The sequence below is a fragment of the Cydia fagiglandana genome, chromosome 6 (genome assembly GCF_963556715.1).
Source record: "Cydia fagiglandana chromosome 6, ilCydFagi1.1, whole genome shotgun sequence".
Lineage (NCBI taxonomy): Eukaryota > Metazoa > Arthropoda > Insecta > Lepidoptera > Tortricidae > Cydia > Cydia fagiglandana.
The window spans coordinates 19,747,347-19,770,147 of NC_085937.1; the positions used below are offsets into that span (position 1 = coordinate 19,747,347).

The 22,801-nt window shown below is 37.2% G+C and overlaps 1 long non-coding RNA gene across 1 annotated transcript in view; it reads left to right on the forward strand.

Moving 5' to 3' along the window:
• Window positions 1–22,801, forward strand: part of LOC134665460 (uncharacterized) — a 131,645-nt gene that overhangs the window by 26,714 nt on the left and 82,130 nt on the right. The gene's annotated exons all lie outside the window — the stretch shown is intronic.

Below are 22,801 nucleotides of genomic sequence, written 5' to 3' on the forward strand. Positions count from 1 at the left end.
GTTTGCTTGTTTTTCAAACAAAGCTAAAGGAGAACTATTGAAGATAATACGTTTTATTTTAGTTAAATGATCATTTGAATTGTACCTATGTTGAAATAGACGCGTAAATAAGAGATAATAAAATATTCTTAATTCTTTTTCTTTTTTTTTCTTTTTTTTTTTATTATGAATGGGCTTACTCATGGCCACAGACTAGCCGAGGTGTAGACGTGGCCTACGATGGAGCGAGCACGCCCAGAAGGTGCCTGTTCACTCTTGATTTGAAGGTTGCCGGGTTATAAGAACACGGAAATATAGACGCCGGCAAGGAATTCCATTCCTTGGCAGTGCGCATAAGGAAAGTAGAAGCAAAGCGCTTCGTGCGAATTGGTGGAATATCTACCATGTAAGGATGGAAACTGGCCGTGCGTCTAAAAGTCCGATGCAAAAAGTAAAAGTGATTTCTCTACGTATTTTGGAATTGGGCCACCATTTGCTCGCTCTTGTTGATGGTGATCTATGTTCTGATTGCATCCACAAAGAGAATTGGTGTTGGTTTAGTTATTTCAAACACGACTAGTTGGAATACTTTGAATAGTCGATTTTTAGCTAATATTTATTTTAGTCTGTTTTTACCAGTGACGGAATAAAAAAAATATACGATACTCTCAGCACATTTTTCACTTAGAAAAACAGTCCATATGACTGAAATTAGGTAAATATACATTTTTCAAGTGGGGTAATTCATCAATAACTGGCCACCTGTTAATAACTGGCTACCTTGCACAGCGTATCAGCATTGCGATACAGCGGGGAAATGCCGCCAGCATCCTTGGTACAATGCCTCAGGGGCCTATTTTAGATTTAAGCTAGTTATTAATTTCCTTTAGTAGTACGACTGTATATATACTGTATGTAAATAAATGATAAAAAAAAAACTAAAAATGAATTATATTCACCTATAAACAGAATTCATCGGTTTGCCCGTGCGAAGCCGGGGCAAGTCGCTAGTTTAAATAAAGATACCATAACAAATATTCCCATAAATGTCTTTTGTAGGTATTAGTATTTTGAGCCATGGGTTCATAACAAGCAACTTTAGCCGTTTGTATAAAAGTGGCATAAAAACGCTAGGAATTGCAACTTCACGCTACTTTGCGACAACTTTTATGCCGGCAATTAAAGTTTATCGTGGCAATAAATTAAACTTGGATATTTCATTGAAAAAGGAATCCCACCAAAAACATTCTGTAAAAAACTAGCCAAGTCTCGATGGAGCTGCTTGTTTATCTCTAAAAAGTAATGAAATCTAGACAAAGTCGTGCCAAGTCTAAGGTTCCTTACTGCGATTTCTTTATTATTATAGTTAATGTTGTGTGACTTGGCCGTTGAAGGGTACACAAGGGTACAAAACCAGGTGCTCCATGACACCATTGCACCAATCTGTCGCCAGAACCGCTACCCATTGACGATGGAAAATTGCCACTTGGAAGACGTTGATTCAATAACCAGTCAATTGTAGGCTTGATAAAGCTGCGTATTTCAATAATACTTATGTATGGGCGAGCCTGAAACAAACCCTTCTTTTTGGTGCAATGGCAGATTGGTGCAATGGTGTCATGGAGCACCTGGTTTTGTACCCTTGTGTACCCTTCAACGGCCAAGTCACACAACATTAACTATAATAATAAAGAAATCGCAGTAAGGAACCTTAGACTTGGCACGACTTTGTCTAGATTTCATTACTTTTTAGAGATAAACAAGCAGCTCCATCGAGACTTGGCTAGTTTTTTACAGAATGTTTTTGGTGGGATTTCACTTCTTTTTGTAGTGAAAGCGTTGCGAGACTTGCACCTTTTTACATGTAATGTTTTTGATGGGATCTCATCTCTTTTTGTAGGCAGTCCTTCTTTTCGGGTACTCATACCCATACTATGTATACACATATCATAACTAAACATATCTTCATTCATACTCACATCGTACATCGTAGTGTACCTTAGGAGTAGTGGCCGGTAATTTCAAGTTTTATTGCGGTTGGGAGATTTTTTAAGTATAAGTCTTTTATTAACTTGCTATGTACCTACCTACCTATGTTTTTACGGGTCAAATCTTGCAATCAAATTTGATCCCACTTCCCGACTTCCAATGAAGCTGAAAATTTGCATACAAATGTAAGTCGGGTGACAATGCAATATAATATTATAGTAGCATCGAGCTGATCGGATGATGGAAATAGGAGGTGACTATACGAAACCTAATTGTTTGGGATTTTTAGAATTATCTCGATGAGTAGGTACTAGTTGCCTGTAGAAAAGTGCCACTTTGATCCCTTCTAGCAGGAAAGAAAAGTGTTACTTTTATTCCTCATAGCAGGGAAGAAAAAGTCCTTTTCATTTCTCATCCTCTGAAAGAGGGTCATGTTGTTCTAAAAGGTGTGCAGAAAATGATACTTTTCTACTAGAGCATTTTAGGTTCCAAGTAAGATTTCTTTTTTCGATAAGCAATTAAAATTTGGGTATAAATGGATTTGTTATACAATTTTCAATCTGACATTCCATAAATATACCTAAATAACGATACTTTTGCGTAAATTGTTAATTGAAAGTGACCCTAAAAAATACCATAAAAATGTATAGGTACCTACTTAGTCAGGTTTTTAAAAAAACAAGTAGAATGTTTAACTCGGGTGAAAGGCATAATTTGAGCCTCGGAATATTGGCGCTCTCATTGCGTTCGAGCGCCAAACTACCACAGCAGAAATGAGTGCCTTTGATCCCTTGGTTAACAATCTACTATTTCGAATAGGTGATGTGAAAAAATATGGTATTTTATTTTTCACGTGGATCTCCTACTACCGTACAAACTCAATTACGCGGCCCAGTGACGAAGCACTCTCCCCAATTAAGAGCCAACAGGAGTCATTTCTCCATACAAACGTACTGCTCGTTTTCCTCCGTGGTTTTTGAAGCTAGAGCAATTATTTTTTCAACACAGATTAATATTGTCAATATCTGTGTCGGACCGTTTTGCTTTTTTTGATATTTTTGTTTTTTAAGGCGCTAGAGCCCTTCAAAAATGGCCAAAATGGCCTAATTGACTATGCCGCAATGAGAGGCGTGGCATTCCAAACTGATATCAATTAGCCAAAAAAGCAAAACGGTCCAACACAGATAATTTCATAATCATTTAGATTTTCAAATTTGGTTACGATTGGTTAAGTTTTGGAGGAAGAAACAGAGGAGTACGAAACCTCGATTTTTGAGATTTTTACGCAGGTTTTTCGCCTTGTCCTTATCGCACTACTTTTAGGTGCCGCTTTCGTTAGCGAGACGGGTATATTTACCTAAAATATTTAAAACTCAGCTCCTGTTTCGTCTTAAGTATACGATATATTGATGCCGCATCACGCAGCGGGATTACGTATCAGTTGTACAGTCAAGACCATAAATATGTAAACAATTTTGCACCTTATTGCAGTGGATTAGGGTGCAGAGATGTATACATGTTTATGAACTCGACTGTACCCAACAAACAATTAGGCGACACTTAGCACTTATTTTATCACCTAAAGACATATAATGGCTGTAGAATAGCTATATACTCTAAGCTTACAGGCTCTGGTGACATCAAGGTCTTTAAGAGGTCCATGTGTAGCTTGAAGATTTACAATAGCCGTTTTGGCCGCTATAATGGATCTTAAGCAGCTAGTGTTATAGCTCGAAGTGAATTCTACCACCTTAACATCTATATGAGTAACAAGCAGCTGCAATTTTCACTTAAGGTTCTAAACAGGCGATAAAAACTCTTTTATAGCTCCGTTACTCGCAATCGCTTCTTAACTCTCTTGTCTCACTTACAGTCGAAATGAGAAGTTATGAGTCACTTTTATAGATCATGTAGTCGCAGACGGGCGTTATTCAATACCTTAGTACATCTTATAGTGTTATTAGAGTCTTACTTACAACCTAAGCCTATAGCGCCATGTTAATATGACCGATGAATCAATAAGCAAAACAAAAACTGTTAATTAGAACGTAAATACTTAATAAAAATCGATACTTTTACTCAATATAGACATAATGTTAGTATTGTTGTATTTAAAACCGGACTTCACGTATATTGTGTAATTTTGCGAAAACTAAATACGGTGGACCACAATTTAAAAAATATTATATTCAGATAAATATGCAAAGGATCAGAGGCCCTTTAAAATTTTGTTAGTAATACATATAGTTATTGACAGTGTAATTAATTTCGCCATCATAAATCCGCAGATGACACCGGCATCGGTGAACTAAAATAATTATTTGCTTTTATTTATCCGCCATTACATTTCACTTCAAGCTGTCACAGTGCAAGCTTACAAATAATAATACAAAATGGAAACATCTGCAACCAAAGCAGGCAGGGCTAAGGAAAAAATGTGCAATTACCTTCTTGAGTGTTACAAATATTGACTTTAAATGCTAATATACCATCTAAAGGTGAAAGTATCATCTATATAGCTCTACACTACTACTCAAACAGTTAGTAGTCGCTTATTTGGCACCCTTTTAAATCCTAAGTTGTTAATCAACGCTATTACAGCACTACTTTAGCCCTCTTCTACTACAACAGTTTGTAGTCACCTATATGCAACCCATATAGCTCCTAAAGTATTAATTAACACTATTGTAGCTCCACTATACCGCTCTTATGTCTCTTTTTTTATCCGCTAACCCTACTGTAGCACTGTTATAAATCTTACGGTGATAAAATTTGTGCCCAATCCGGGGTTAAAACGGGGTTATAGCCGGCTATAACTCCTATTTTTAGAGTACTAACAACACCTAAAGAGTAAATAGGCGCTTATATAAATCTCTTGTAACCCTTAAAAATTTATCGCCTAATGTTAGTTGGGTAATAGCCTACGAGTATTAGGAAATAAATAGGCTTGATGACAAATTTTTATTAATAGTATCAGTATATCAGGTTTGTTTTTAGGATCAAATGTCTATATGGGACCAATTGCATTAAAGCAGCGGTCGGTAACCTTTTAGCAGCAAGCCACATAGCAGTTAACGTTGACGCGGGCCGCACTTTGTTAATATTTATGACTTTAGCATACATTGTCATTTGTCGATATTACATACAAAATAGCCAGAGGGAGGCTCGCGGGCCGCAAGTGAGAGGTTCGCGGGCCGCATGCGGCCCGCGGGCTGCTGGTTGCCGACCGCTGCATTAAAGCAATACAAAAGTCAGAAATGATAGTCTAGTCGTAGTTCACGCGAAACACTCCTAACAAAACATTAAGAGCCCATCAACGTGCACACTAGCGCCACTGCTAAATAATCATGATTATTTCAATTTAACGAAAGATACTGTATTTAGTATTTAAGTATCTTTTGAATACATCAAACTAGTTTTTATGTTCCTGGTTTCGTCGCTGCATGAACTCAAAAAAAAAACGGCCGTTTTAATTTTGGACGCAAAGATTGACGAATCCAGCAACATAAAGACTACTTTGATGTGTTCAAAACATACTTACATACTAATTACAGTACGTAGCGGCCCCCTTTTTTGAATATCTTTCGTAAAATTTAAATAATCAGGTTTATTTAGCAGTGACGCTAGTGTGCACGTTGATGGGCTCTTAAGTGAGCGTGACGTAGGGTCCAACTGTACCTTTATTAATTGTTTCTCAATGTTTCAGTTAAATAATACTGATATTTATTTATTTATTTATTTATTTAAGAAGAAACAAACAGTCGTTTACAAATAGGTTTACAAAAATATTTCTTAAATTAAGACCTCGTTTCCTCATTATATATATAAATTGCAGTCTGTAAAATAAAGTAACAAAAACATAAGGTACTAGATTAGTTTGAACGTATAGGTATACTCACGAGAGTCGGAGTGAAATTAATGGGTAAAATAAATGATGCCTCTTTTCAACCGTGGATATGGAAATTTCATCAAGGATACAAATTTTATGAGAGAACAATTTTCAGAAATTAAGGAGCATCACAAAATTTTCTGTTTAATCCGCCTTAAGTTTCTTTACCTATAAACATAGATATCGTTACGATAGATAGAACAATAACAACAATAATTAACATTATGTGTAGTCGGTGCTTTGAAGATGTGATGTCTACTCCAAACTTTTTCATACACTTTTCGTCGGATAGTTGCACAAATTTAATCTCTGTTTTGACATTTAGCTGGGACATGATTACTAGTGAAACCTGTGTCAAAACGTCGGTAAATAAAGTATTTAAAATAAATTCGCGATGGACCCGTAACGTTTATAAATTTACCTACTTAAAATAAATAAACGGTATAAATATTTACAATATTTACATGCTAGTTACAATTTGCGTACCTATATCTAGATTATCTAGTTAGTGTTCCGTACAAAACTTTGTTTACGGGACACTTATGGGATCACTTCGGTCTTGCAAATCAGTTAAATACGTTTTTCTCAGAGACCGTTTGACATAGATACCTAAAATTTGGAACAGTTATAGCAATTACCACCACTCATATTGTAAATAAGTCAAAACTGCTTATTTCTTATTAAAGGGGGAAATTTAGGGGGTTGAGAAGGGTAGGCTGAAACTTTTTTCATTTGTAAGAATCGTGTGGGGTACCATTAGAAAGCTTGCAAAAAATTGAGTCGATGGACTGATTTTGACTTCATTTTAGACTGCAATAGTTTCGTCAAAAAATGCATTTAAAGTTGCAAGTTTTCATACAAAAATTTTCACCTCTGTCCTGGCGATTTTCGCGAAAACTATAGCTAACAGGCAGCTGACCAGTCAATACCCAACTTAAAGAAGCATGGAGACGGCGGGAAAATGATCAGCTTAACTTTATCTTTATTAGTTTTTCAACTGCAGCTTGACCTTTGGTTGCTTAGGGCTAGCTAACTGATGCTTACACTGGTCAATTCATATTAGGCGAGAAACATCCTTAGTTAAAACTTTGGCATTGAAATTTATGACTTATATCTGTGACACAAAGTTTAATTCTGCTTGCTTATTTTTGTGGGATATTTAATTTTGTCTCAATAGCCTACTATAAGTATGAGAGAGATCTACAAAATACGACCTTATTATATTGCAAATAAGTTTCAATTTCGAACGGGCTTTCCAACCAATGGACTAGGTATCTCAAAAATCTGAAAAATTCAAATTAAGAATTCCGTTCTTGACTGTCGTTGTGTTTTTTTTCCATAATAGGACACATAGAGTTAGTAAGGCGTATAGAGATAATAAAGTCATTTAATATTTATGAACAGCTTTGGCCTCATGTATAGATTTTATTGAGAGTATCTGATTCGTCGAAACAATATACACAATATTCCTTTTCATTAAGTACCATTAAATTTCTGTATTAATTGTATAATTATAATATGTATTAATTATATTCAGTACTTATGTATATTTTTGAACGGATCGGTGAGCAACAAGATTCAGGGCTATAACCGCGAAAATAGAAGTTCGCAAATTGCGAGCATTTTTCTCTGTCACTCTAATTACTTACGCCTTCATTGGAGTAAAAGAGAAAGATCCCCGCAAATTGCGAATTTCGGTTTTCGCGGTAGCCCCTCAGTCCTGTTACGAGAAAATAATTTTGGAAGACATTAATAGTATATGACAGTTAAATATCACAGTTTTTAGGAACAAAGGTAAAATTGACGAAATATTTAAAGTAAGCCGATCTTGTTTTTTAGCAGTTCTAAATAATATTAAAGTCTATAAATATGGCATAGAACTAGAAACAAAATCAAATAAAAAATAATAATGAGTTCTAAATTCAAATTGAAGGAGTATACATTTAAGGTATTATAGGCCAAGCGCGCACCACGATATTAATTTTTGCGACACGATTTTAGAATCGCGCTGTAATATATCGCCATTATATCGCAGAAAATTCACTGCGCGCACTGCGATGAAAAAGTCGACGATTTGTTCATTCTCAACATGGATTTCGTACCAGTCGCTTGTCATGAAACGTGTCTTTAATATGCGATTGCTGTATGACTTTGAGCATTTATAACACAAAGGTGATCCCCGTCTATTTCCATATTTAAATGGTCAACATCTAGCGTCTCATTTTGAGACTCCATTGGAGATGCAGGTGCCGAGATATTGGGGTTTGGAGAGCGAAATGCCGACTGAGGTCCGGCTGGGGTGCGATTTTATTATGATAGTGCGCGCGGGGCCATACAACTCCGCATGCTGCAATCACTTTGCGACAATCGCGTCGCGAACAATCGCGGAAAAATGTGACAAATCACAATTTTAAAATCGCTGCGATATTTTTGTCGCATATGCGCTCACTGACATATAAACACATACGTTGCATTTCTGCGACAAAATTATCGCAGGACAAAAAATCGTGGTGCGCGCTTGGCCTTACTCTAAATTATTATAATACATCAAGCATTCGCGAGATGCTCGACTTCGGTATTCAAACACAAAGCAATAGTACAAGAATCTAACTAAATGCAAAGGCCGAAGGAGCGATTCGAAGATCCGAAGCGTCCGACAGACGCGCGCGATTGTACGGTGCGTTTTAATTTTTACACTTCTGTAGCTCCGTAAAAGGTTCAGGTCGTGTCATACCAGAAGGTTAAGGAGTTGGCAGAGGACCGGACGAGTTGGAGATTGCTCCACCGACAAGAGCACAGCTCTTAAATATAAAGAAGAAAAAGAATAGCTCCGTGTGACGTTTACACAATAAAAGTGCAATGCGAACTACCTGCAAGGTCGACATTCTGTTGTCAACTGTCATACCGTGCAGACGGGTCGCGGAGCACATGCCTGACCAACTGAGTTTTATTTATTACCTCGCAATACAACAACAGAACCTAGACGTCACAATGGCGACGAGGATAAAAAACGTAAGAAAAAGAAAACAAAACCGATGTAGTTGCTAAATATCCGACAAAAAGTGATCAGTTTGAAATTATTTTTCAATGAAAGGGAGGGAGACAAATGACCCAAATAGCACAGGTATGATTGACCCAATGTGGACTTAAAATATAGCTCTGAGCAGCACATAAACATCTTTATAAGGTACACTTCTGGTACTTAAACTATATTTTGGTCGAGAAAAAAAACTATTTTTACGCAAATAGTATTACTATAGGGCACATTTCAACGTCTTATTCAGTTCAAATACTATTTAATGCTTTTAGCTTTCCAAAAACGGGTCGGTGAACAGAAATTAAGCCAAATACGGTAAAATAAGTTATTATAAAATAGAAATAAAACTTTTATAGCGACTGTGAATTTATGGAAGCGTGTAAAACTATAATTAAGCTATACGTATAATAAATAAACTGTCGCGCATATTGCTGTATAGTGCTGAATATGTCTGTTCACCGGTAATTTATTATAGGTAACTAAGTATACCAACGTGGTGCTGTCTGCGTTAACGGTTGTTGAAACAATATCTGGGTTCGCTGTAGTTTATAATTAGCTCACAAATGTATCAAATTAAGGGCAAATGCTTAATAATACTTCACATAATAAGGTTTATTACTTTTAACCGGAAGTCATCTACCTAAATAAATAATAAATGTACTCTTTATTTCGAGTCAAATTCAATAATAATCAACAGATCAGCTGCTAAGCCTGCTAATGCTGCTATACAATATGTGCTACTTAGTTTACGTGCTACTTAGATATGCATTTAAATTATTTAACCAAATGAGCATAATATATATATTATCTGGGTCTTGTTTCTATAATGTAAAAGGAAAAATAAGTAAACAAACTGATACTGTCGGTGAAATTTGTCGTAAAGCTTAAGCTCAATACGAGAATTCTCCAAAAAGGGAATTTATAGTTGTCAATGTTGTTGTGTTAATCTGATGGGTAATATTGCACTTACCCTCCTGGGGCCCAGCCATACAAGGAAAAATCTGAACTTGCTATTGAAATCTGAATCTATAATGTAGGATTCAGGGTTGATTTTGTTTTGTTTCAAATGGAACGAAGCAAAACAGATGCAACCGTGCTACAATTAAACACAACCTATGTCGCTAAGGAGCAAAATGTTATTGTTACGGCGACGCTGACGGCGAACATTGAATCCTGAACGAAGCGAGGGATTCTAAAATGGAATACTGAGTTTAGTGAGGGATTCAAGGGTTAACGCCCAAAGTGAAAATAATTTTGCTACCATGTGACCCATACTGTTTTTCACATCACATAATATATAAGGAAAAAAAAAAATAGTCTAGTCTAAAGAACTTAAAGAGTCTTAAGAGTCTAAAGCGTATAAAGAGTCTAAAGGGTCTAAAGAGTCTAAATAGTCTAAATAGTCTAAAGAATCTAAAGAGTCTCTAAAAAGTCTAAAAGAGTCCAAAGAGTCTAAATAGTCAAAAGAGTCTAAGGAGTCTACAAAGTCTAAATTAGAGTCTAAAGATTGTAAGAGTTTAAATGGTCTAAAGAGTCTATAGAATCTAAAGAGTCTTAATCTAAAGGGTCTAAGAGTCTTGAGATGAGAGTCTGAAGTTTAGAGTCGTACATGTATGCAGTAAACAGATTTTCCTGAAAATAATTATATTAAAATATCCATTTTCCGAATAGATGTAAAAAATTCAAATTTTACTGACCTTAGAAAGTATCTACTTACCTATTTCATCTGGTAGGACCGTGGGCCTTGGGAAGGTATTGGTTAATAATTCTGCCGCGCCAGCAATGATTACGCGGTGATCGATTGCATTTGGAAACTCATGAAATGCTTACCCTGTCCTCCTTAAATAAGTTATTTATTTAAAAACGAGTTTTCAAATGCAAGTATCGCGGTTATGGTGGTGGGGCAGGGTTGCTGATGCCGACTATGGTGTATTTAAAATGACTAACTACACATTGACACAACCTTGCCTGTAAATATGACAAACAGGCAAAGTCGAGTTTCATAGACTGAAAAGCCAAAGGTATTAATGCATAGTTTATGCAAGATACGAGTTCCGTATAAATAAATACCTACAATTGGAGTGAAATCTCCGCGAGTGCTGCATGGGATATCGGCCCATGTAGTGCAAATGATAAGTTCTTCAAAATTAAAAATTAATATATTTCAGGAAAAAATCCATAAAACATTGTTAGTAATATGTGACTATAATTAACCTTAAAGATTGAAACTCAGGTTATTGTCACAAAGACTCGTCGAACTTTAATGTAATGTCTTGGGGTCCAATCCTATGTATATGTGTCTACCTGTTCTGTTTTTACACGTTGTGTTACTTCGATAACTCCTTAAGTACAGAAACCCGGTAGTTAGAAGGTACTTACCTAACGCACATGTTCCGTGCTTACTTACGGATAGTTTTACGATGATGTCTTAATTGTACGCTTTAGAATGTGCCTAAGTGTCGTGTGCCTGCTAGCTGCGAGCACTCCTCCAAGTACGCACGTTTTAGAAGCTAGTGTAATGGACATTTTCAAAGTTGCTGTCGACGAATTAAACTAATACCTTTCACGGAAACAGATTTGGTATGAACAATTCATAATTCGACTGATGCAACAGAAACTAGACTTTGAAAATGTCTAATCTAATCTATTCCTAAAGATTCTAAACGTGATTTCAATGCGGAAAAGGAAAACGATCTTATTGACAGATTCGTTGAAAATTGAGCCTCCGTGGATCTAAAAGAAATGTTGAATCTAGGGGTTTCAGTTACAATAAACAAGTGATTATGGAAAAAATATAGATAAAATGTTAGGATGCAACGGAAAGAGTTTTTGGCCAACATAACAAACAGGTAGACAGGATTGCGATAATGGCGCCGCCTACCCCCTAAAAGATAAAATGTGCCGGCATGTGATAAATGTGCCTACAAAGGCCAATTCAAAATGCAAAGCACTAGGACTAAATGAATACCGATAAAAGTCGACGGGCCGACTAGATAAAAGTCCAGAAATAAATAAATTACCTAAAGCCAATCAACTAATTTTAGTGCCATAAGAACACATAATTCTATAAATTGACAATCAGGTCAAAGGTAAATTAAAGGTAAATAAATAGACGCTGGGTCTGCCACAATGCCACACATGTAGGTATCTAAAGTAAATGCTGAAAATAAAAACAGAGTACCAATCAGTGGCGATGCGTGAAACCTTGCACTCCGACTGGGCTACTTTATATATGACTTGTTCCTAATCGTGAAAACATACACATGCGAAAATAGTAACCAAGTTCGTAAAACGGACTGCCAAGTGATGGCATCAATATCGGACAATTACCCAGATAGCCATGAGTTTTAAGTGTAATAAAAAGGCACGTTAGAGGGAAATTTATACTGTGTACGTATAAAACCCTAAGGACCAGACGTGATCTTGATTGCACCAAACTACAGTTTGCCAAATTGAGGTTGAGACTAACAAATCAAACAAACCTTGTAAATTGAGGTTGCAGATCGAACCTCTTTATATTTTCAAGAGTACATATATATTACATATATTATCAGAGAGTGATTTACTTTCGTACTTTCGGTACTTAGTACCAAATATGAACGAAAACCCAAAATGGCCTAGGGTTTTATTAAAGCAACGGAAAAATAATAAAGTAAAGTGAAACCGTGTTCATGGTAATGACATTCCATTGGTTCCTTGTAAAATATAAATAATTAGAGTTAAACAATATACTCGTATGCCACAATCAAGGCAGGAAAATGAACATACACAAGTGCTAGTTTTGCTCTATAATATATTTTTAAATGATTGAACCTAATGGAAACAAAATGTCTATAAAAATAATAATAATTAATGTGACTGTAATCATGATCAAATTAAGACTGTATATTGTAGTCAAGGGCTACTGTAGACTATAGTCAAGGCTAAAATCAACTTCCAATTAGTAAGCAAGTATTGGAGTTGTTTTCATGACATAAATATATGAGTAACTGTAAGTTGCTAGATTAACAGAACAGGTATTGATCTGTATTCAGCAAGTATTGTATTAATTAAAAAACGGTAATAAAATAATATATCCAATCCAATGCAATTTATAATAATAACGGTCAAATATGTAGGTACCTACATCATTATACCTGAGTAATAGAAATCTACTTGTAGGTAGGTATAGATCATGGTTGCGTAAATATCGTACCAGGCCGCGTAGCCGGGATACCAATCGCTTACGCTCCGTAGCGATCGAAACGCAGCTGTCACTGTCGCACTAATATCGAAGAGTGATAGAGAGACATAATGCTTTTCGTTGTCGAAGCGATGGCGATTGTAACCTTGGCTAGGCCGGCAATACACAAGTAAAACTAAACAGGTTGTGATGTATCTTGTAAGACTTTTTACCTTATTTAACATTGGACCATTTACGTATATTATAAATTGCATCCTATCTATATATTATACTGTATTACCTATCAAACAAGCCAAGTAAAACTGAGGCAATCGGCTGTTGCCAATAAATAATGTACAGGTACGAGATGTTATTAGAAAGCAACCTGCTTGTAACAATTTTATTGGAAACTCTCGAAATAGATATTAATGTTTGAAACATGTACATAGCTTGAATGCTAATGGAAAAACCTAGAAAAGTGTAAGCATCCAAAGAAAATGTGTAGCAATTAAGGTTAAACTCGTAAGATATTTAAACCCCGAGTTATCAATGTGAATTAAAGAAAACAGACTCAAAACTGCAAAAAGGAGAAGGACAGGGACTGACATTGTAAAAGTAAAACCATAATTGTATTAAAACACTTTATTACACTAAACAAGTACATAACAATAAGAGAAGAGAATAAATATGTACAAAGATGAACTTATCCTTTTAAGGGGTCTCTTCCAGCTGACCGCTAAGCAACTGAGAGAGATACTAGGAAGAGTTCTAAATATTCCAAGATTGATATTGTTAAAAATGTTTATCGTTGAACTGTTGAGAAATAAATATATATACACCTAGCCGAGTTTCTTCCACCGGTTCTTCTCGGGTCTGAGGTTAACGCTGTTTTCCGGACCGGTGGCAGTAAGTCGGAATTAGAATCTAAATTAACCTAGCAGTTATAAGATAAACAGATGTGAGATGGTTGAACTATTGTTGCATAGCTAACGCATAATGTAAAATAAATAAATCATTTATAAAAAGGAAGAGATGTGACGTTTACACAATAAAAGTGCAATGCGAACTACCTGCAAGGTCGACATTCTGTTGTCAACTGTCATACCGTGCAGACGGGTCGCGGAGCACATGCCTGACCAACTGAGTTTTATTTATTACCTCGCAATACAACAACAGAACCTAGACGTCACACTCCGTAAAGCGGAGTCTATTGAGGGTAGTCTATGCCTATAATCTACCGATTTGTGCGACAAATGGACTTCAATTAAAAGTTTCATCGACTTCTGATGCGCCAGTTGTTTTCGTAATCAACGGCTTATTGTTTATTCAAAGGTCACTGGGGTTTAGAAGTAATTTAACCGAATCCTTATTTTCATCGAAAACAGGATTAAGGATGACTCACGCTAGACTGGGCCCGGGTTGGGCCGGAGCTTCCGGCTTCCGGCGATTCGTTTTCTATGAAAAACACCACGTGATCATCGGTCAGAAGTCATAGTCGTTATTTAAAATGGGTAATTGATAACACTGATGACGTTTTTAACCTTTTTGGTACGGAACCCTAAAAAAGGATTGGTCTAAAACGTCAATGGCTTGGAATGAAAAAAAAAACAAATGTTGAAAACTTCTTCTACTCCATCGAATTAAACTGAAGGGATGTTTACAAAAACAACATAACTGACTACACTGGTTGTCACATGAAACGAATAACAATGTTCTTAAAAAAGTGTCAACCGTTCTAAGCAGTTATGTTGTTTTTGTAAACATTCCTTCACTTCAATTACTCTTGGCAGAGGTCACGCTGAACGACGAACGATTCTAAGCCAGTTCGCTTCCCCGGCACATATGTTAAGTGGGGTCTATAATAATTAGGCACAAGTGACTTCGCTTGTAGTGCGATTTGGTGCGACAGGACACTTGTCCTGCGATATCAAATTGATATTAGATCAATTTGAGGTTTTTGAATTACGAATCGGTGAAAGCTGGTGGGATACCGCTCTGGACCGATCAAAGTGGCGTGCTCTTTTGTTGAAGGCCAAGACTCATTTTGGGTCATCGCGCCAACGAAGTAGTAGTAAGTAGAATTACGAATAGGGTGTGCATATTACTATTATTATGATAGCTTTATTTGCACAGTGCTTTACGTTATTTTACGTGAGATCGGTTGCACTTTTGATTTCACTGATCCTTGCTGGGTGAAAGCCTCCTCTTTACCCTTCTATTTCTCTCTGTTCATTGCTGTTTCCATCTAATGGGTGTGCATATTACTGTAAACCTATTTCACCTCTATTTCATGCACCACGAGTGATACAGCTAGCGTTGTTTATATGTTGCGGTTACACACAATTTCTTCATACATGTGATAATAAAACAATACAAACTATGAGCTCAAAAGTGTTGCAGTCCACTGCCAGCGGGAGCAATGCCAGATTTTCATATCTTCCCACATCTATATGACTTAACTACACTTAAACCTATACGCAATAATATGCCTTAAGCTTCTAGTGATTAGTGAAATAATCGCATGAAAAGCTTAGTGCGGTTATGATGTTTTAGAGTATGTAAAGGTGTTTCACTCTGATGCGCGTGGTTGGGGCAATCTAGCTTTTATATGTTGTGGTGAGGCACAGTTTATGAGAACAAACAAAATTAAGTGGGTAGGTTATTAACTTAGTTGGGGTCTAATTTATCGTTTTCATTTTAGGTACGAGAGAAATTATAGAGAAATCTGGTGTCCAAGAAACTTGTGGCTAAACGGAAACGTTGTGGGTAGGAGCAGGCGTGGCTCGCTCTGCGATTTCATCGCTTTGGTACAGGTAGCTAAAAGTCCATCCGTTCGACCCCAATTTTGGGGTTTGCCATAAGCCGCGCGTGGCGATGTCGCCACCTAGCGGCCATATCTGTGCTGATCGTGACAGACGCGTTTTGTTAGAGAGTGAGTCTTCTGTACCTAGTACTATTATTTATTCTGTGGTAGGAGGCGAACCCTACACGCAAGATACAATAAATATTGTAATCCGTCAATTATATTGACGGATCACAATATTTATTGACGTGTAAGGTAGTGTATTGACGGATCACAATGTTTCACTGGATTTCTGGAAATGATTTGATCCTAGATCATGGATCGTGATATTTATCTTGCGTGTAGTGTCGCGTTTGATATTTATCGCGTCCGTAATTTTTGTCTGTCTAGAGTCCATCACGTCACGCCTCGTACAAAGAACGCTTCGTACTGACGCGATATTGATGGTGTAGGTTGTGCTGTGATCCGGCCCAAGATACATAATAAATATCATGATAATTATCACAATATTTATTGACGTGTAGGGTTCGCCTCATAATTTTTTCCCGTATACGCGTATATGGGATTTTGTCGAATACAGCAGTGACAGAAAAATTTGTACGTTAACGCTATTCAGACAACAAAAATAAATCATCTCCATTTTCTTCTACTCTCTGGAGCGTAATTTTTTGTGGAGAAGGTCAAGGGTTTGATTATTGTAAGTGCTTCATTCACTTGAGGCTAAAAATGTTTTATGAGGGTACTTTAAAACAAACTCTTTCATTTCAGAAAAGCTAAGGCATAATCGAATTCTAGGGTTAGAATTCTAGAATTCGATTATATAAGTGCGGTAATTCCAGTTAAGTCTAGATTAATACAGAACAGTAAAGACGGTAACGACTGATTCGTATTAATCCTAACTTGACTGTTGTTATTTTTAGGGTTCCGTACCCAAAGGGTAAAACGGGACCCTATTACTAAGATTCCGCTGTCCGTCCGTCCGTCCGTCCATCCGTCCGTCCGACTGTCACCAGGCTGTATCTCACGATCCGTGATAGCTAGACAGTTGAAATTTTCACAGATGATGTATTTCTGTTGCCGCTATAACAACAAACACTAAAAAGTACGGAACCCTCGGTGGGCGAGTCCGACTCGCACTTGTCCGGTTTTATTTATTTATTTTTAGTTATTACGTATTTTGTTTTTCTTTAATGATCTAATAAGTGCTGGCAACTGTATTAGTTTACGAGTATGAAGTATGTCCAGACATTAAATAGTTATAAGAAACATGTCGTCACTACTTTTAAAAAATCTCGTATCTGATTTTTTCCTTTTTTTCGTTTATTTTCGCATTAAACTAATAAAAATACACCTCGTATGATGCACAAACTCCAACGACGATAAATCGTCATAATAGTAAGTATTCGTTAGTTAAAAAAAATCGTATCTAAACAAATTATAGTCACTACTTTGAAAAAAAACTCGTATCTGATTTATTTTTCCTTTTTCCTTAAAGCTTTAAGTGGACTCTGTAACATGTTTACTGTTGATGTGCAAGCTGTTCAACTAGTACCTCTTTCAGCAGCAGGAGACACACCACAACATCAGTACTTACATGCCCACAAGCTGTTAAATATTGCCCACAGGAGAGATAACTAGCGTGTTCGCGCGAACTGTATGTGATATTTCATAAGATTTCAAGAATAAATTATAATTATTTTATGTGAGTTATGTTAAACTTATGGCATTCAGTGGGTAGTGATTAGAAATCTGATTTGTGTTTACCCGAATATTTGTTAATTAATCTGTCGGTAGTCGCGAAAATTACCCTTCTCTCCTACCCGCCAATTCAAATGATGAAAAAGTATAAATGTAACTTACCATGGGATGGAAGGGGCATTCTCGCTCTGGTGCTTGAACCGGTAACATTGAGTAGGAAGGCTTACTACTTGTTAAATTAAGAATGTCGAAAGTGTTTAAATAAGAACTTAGAGTAGAATAAAGGTAATTGATTGTACGAAGGACTTTGATTCATCACAAGCCAGAAGTGGTAATAAACTGCGCCCATAAAAGGACCAGAACGTGTGAGTACCTAGTATATCTACATATTTTATATGCTCTGACGTCATGGTAGTAATTTTAAGTTGTGTAATGCTTATAATCTTAAAACCTGATTAAATAATATGCAGATACGCGATCATGGTCAAGTTGAAGTAAATTAAAAGAGTCATGTTACGATTAGTGTATACAGTGCAGTAGTATGCTATTTTTATTTTTGGGTAATATCAATGTCTAGCAAAGATGAATATAATGAATACGACTTGGATAAATATTTAATGAATCCGTTAACAATTAAAATACAAACATGTACTGTACGTGTACCATTAAAGGCAAGTACGTTTATTGTCATTAAAAAGGAGCAATGTTATTTAACTGAGAGAGGTTTTAAATTTTAGTATGCCCATATTGTGAAGACATGCAGAAGTTCTCGGTTGATATGCAGATTTATTTGAAATACGTACTGTCGTTAAATGAAAGTGTTTACATATATTTACATCCTATGTTTGAGTTTCGAATACTGAACCTAATCCATTAAATAGTATGTTTAGTATGAGCTAAATTATCCAATAGCAAGTCATGATTGATAAACTGCTCTGATTAGTTTTGAAATGAATATATATATATATATATTAACCAGATCATGTTACAGTTGCATAGGTAGAGGCGTAGCTATAGTCACCATGTAGATGGTGTACTATAGTCGGACCCTAATGTTTCTGGTTATCTATGTATGTATGCGGATTATGTTATTAAGTAAGATATCATGTAGGTGGTATCATGCTTATAACCAGGTCTAATGTTTAGTTACCTAAGTATGTGGGTAAAAGTGTAGTTAGCAAGTAGTTAGTCACCATGTAGGTGGTGTACTATAGTCAGACTCTAATGGTTCTAGTTGTCTATGATATCATGTAGGTGGTATCATATAACCGGGTCTAATGTTTACAGCCATGTAGGTGTGCTGTTTATGAGTGCGGCCATGTAGGTGAGCTGCTAGAGTATACAGCCATATAGGTGTGCAGTTTATGAGTGCGGCCATGTAGGTGTGCTGCTAGAGTATACAGCCATGTACATAGGTGTGCTGTTTATGAGTGCGGCCATGTAGGTGAGCTGCTAGAGTATACAGCCATATAGGTGTGCAGTTTATGAGTGCGGCCATGTAGGTGTGCTGCTAGAGTATACAGCCATGTAGGTGTGCTGTTTATGAGTGCGGCCATGTAGGTGTGCTGCTAGAGTATACAGCCATGTAGGTGTGCTGTTTATGAGTGCGGCCATGTAGGTGTGCTGCTAGAGTATACAGCCATGTAGGTGTGCTGTTTATGAGTGCGGCCATGTAGGTGTGCTGCTAGAGTATACAGCCATGTAGGTGTGCTGTTTATGAGTGCGGCCATGTAGGTGTGCTGCTAGAGTATACAGCCATGTAGGTGTGCTGTTTATGAGTGCGGCCATGTAGGTGTGCTGCTAGAGTATACAGCCATGTAGGTGTGCTGTTTATGAGTGCGGCCATGTAGGTGTGCTGCTAGAGTATACAGCCATGTAGGTGTGCTGTTTATGAGTGCGGCCATGTAGGTGTGCTGCTAGAGTATACAGCCATGTAGGTGTGCTGTTTATGAGTGCGGCCATGTAGGTGTGCTGCTAGAGTATACAGCCATGTAGGTGTGCTGTTTATGAGTGCGGCCATGTAGGTGTGCTGCTAGAGTACACAGCCATGTAGGTGTGCTGTTTATGAGTGCGGCCATGTAGGTGTGCTGCTAGAGTATACAGCCATGTAGGTGTGCTGTTTATGAGTGCGGCCATTTAGGTGTGCTGCTAGAGTTTACAGCCATGTAATGTAGGTGTGCAGTTTAAATATGAGTGCGGCCATGTAGGTGTGCTGCTAGAGTCTACGCCATGTAGTGGGCTGCTAGAGTCTACAGCCATGTAGGTGCGCTGTTGACTCGTATGAGTGTGGCCATGTAGTGTGCTACCAGAGAGTCCATAGATGTGTTATTTAGTACGAGATTGCCGTTACAGTCGAGTGTAAGAGTCAGGATCTGAGGAGTTTTTATACGAGTTTGAGATTAATACGAGTTTGAGATTAATACGAGTTTGAGTTTAATACGAGTTTGAGTTTAATACGAGTTTGAGTTTAATACGAGTTTGAGTTTAATACGAGTTTGAGTTTAATACGAGTTTGAGTTTAATACGAGTTTGAGTTTAATACGAGTTTGAGTTTAATACGAGTTTGAGTTTAATACGAGTTTGAGTTTAATACGAGTTTGAGTTTAATACGAGTTTGAGTTTAATACGAGTTTGAGTTTAATACGAGTTTGAGTTTAATACGAGTTTGAGTTTAATACGAGTTTGAGTTTAATACGAGTTTGAGTTTAATACGAGTTTGAGTTTAATACGAGTTTGAGTTTAATACGAGTTTGAGTTTAATACGAGTTTGAGTTTAATACGAGTTTGAGTTTAATACGAGTATATAGTACGAATTGTCTGAATGGTCTAGAGCTGATTATGAATGTGGCCATGTAATGCGCTGCTAGAGTCTACAGCCATGTAGGTGTGCTGTTTATGAGTGTAAGCCATGTAGTGTGCTGCTAGAGTCTACAGCCGTGTAGGTGTGCTGTTTATGACTGCGGCCATGTCGTGTGCTGCCAGGGAGTCCATAGATGTTGTATTTAGTACGGGTTTGCCGTTACAGTTGAAAGTCAGAGTTAGGATCTTAAAGAGTTTAAAGATATTAAAGAGTTTAATTTGAGTTTGAAGAGTTTATTTTGAGTTTAAAGAGTTTATTTTGAGTTTAAAGAGTTTATTTTGAGTTTAAAGAGTTTACTTTGAGATTTTGAGTTTAAAGAGTTTAAATGAGTTTAAAGAGTTTATCTTGAGTTTAAAGAGTTTAAACAGGAAAAAGCATTGGTATGCTGGTGTAGGGTGAAAGAAAGTTTTACGACCAATCATGCAGCGCACTGAAATTTAATTACAGGGTAAAATGGATTCCGATATTGACACCCCGAGATCATCTAGACTGCCGTCACGAGCAAGACTGATGCAGAGTCGCGGTAGACGCTGGAGGTCAGCGACGGTCTACCACAGAGGGCGCTGTGGACTGCGACTGCCGAGCGTGAGGGGCCTGAAGACGGATGTCGTCACCACAGCAGGCGCTGACGACGAGGGCCTAGCTCAGATGACCCGTACGAAGAAGGACCGCGGGAGTCAAGGCGACGCTCAAGAAGGACCTACAGTGGAGGACGTCATCAAGCATCAATACTAGTTTGAAGAATGAATACAGTTTCCATCTGCAATACCTGATACCATGAGTAAATTAAAGAACTTGAAGTTTACCTCTACTAGAGTTGCTGTAATTCTTTGTATTATTTTATTGTATTTTGGTGTACAATGAAGAGTACTGGTATTGTATAAACAGACTATGATAGGATTGAAAATGCATTGGGCAACACGGCAGAGTGTGATATTATTGTTGATCGTGCACCGGAGGTAGCACGCAGTCGGATGGCCGAGTGTGATATTTCATAAGATTTCAAGAATAAATTATAATTATTTTATGTGAGTTATGTTAAACTTATGGCATTCAGTGGGTAGTGATTAGAAATCTGATTTGTGTTTACCCGAATATTTGTTAATTAATCTGTCGGTAGTCGCGAAAATTACCCTTCTCTCCTACCCGCCAATTCAAATGATGAAAAAGTATAAATGTAACTTACCATGGGATGGAAGGGGCATTCTCGCTCTGGTGCTTGAACCGGTAACATTGAGTAGGAAGGCTTACTGCTTGTTAAATTAAGAATGTCGAAAGTGTTTAAATAAGAACTTACAGCTTGTGGGCATGTAAGTAATGATTTTATCATAGTTCCCTAAATAAAAGGAGGTCCTTTTCACGTGGCGGGGTTAAATAAGAAAATTAACCTTTATAGCCCTTAACTCTTGTGTATGTCTACAGGAAAGACGCGATCACAGTTTTCCGTTTGACCCTAAAACATTAATAGGGTAAAGAGTTCCAATGTAAGTAATATAACAGAAAACAGTTCAGTCCAACGTGAATACTACGATTTAATCGGTCAAGAAAGCTGTTTATGAATTTATCCTAAGCCTGGTCTGTGGGACCCTAATAAATCAGACCGACTTGTTCCAGATTTAATTAATTCTGACGGCGGTATTCTGGATTAGGAATTTAGGAATGCGGTTACGAAGTTTGAATTGTCTTGTGTTACAAAGTAGATGAGTAGGAATGCCAGAACCAAAGGTGAAATAAGTAATAAGTACCTATCAATACATATATATGTACAATGCCTACTCTTTGTATCGTCAGGCGTGGCTCACTCCGCGATTTCGTCGCGTCGCTACAAGTGCATCCGGCCACACCAGTTTTGGTGTCTAGCGGTGTGGTTGTCGCGCACCGCTATGAAACGGACGACTGCCCGCGCTTGCGCTTGTATCTCTCATGATAGGCGCGTTTTGTTAGAGAGTGAACCTTCTGTACCTAGTGCTATTATTTATTCTGTGTTATCGATTTTACTTGGCCGCCGAATGACGATTATGTTTTTTGACCCAACAGCCTATAAAAAAAAAGATCTTGTTAACTCTTAACTAGGACTACCTCACTAACCTCAAACGGTGACACTCTTGTAGAACAAAAGTGTCACCGTTTGAGGAGTACAATCTATATTTTAATTATTTGCTTATGTTACAGGCCACACCCGGTATTATATTATATATATTCTTATGAGAAATAAAGGTCTTTAAACCTAAAAGGTACTTTCATCTAACACACACACTTTTATCTAACTTCCACTTAGGTGACTACCAGAATACACCAGCAAGACAGCCAAGTTGTCCAATAAAACGAACACATGAACTTAATAGATGGATCGCTAGTTGGCGACAACCCTGTTTCCCATACAA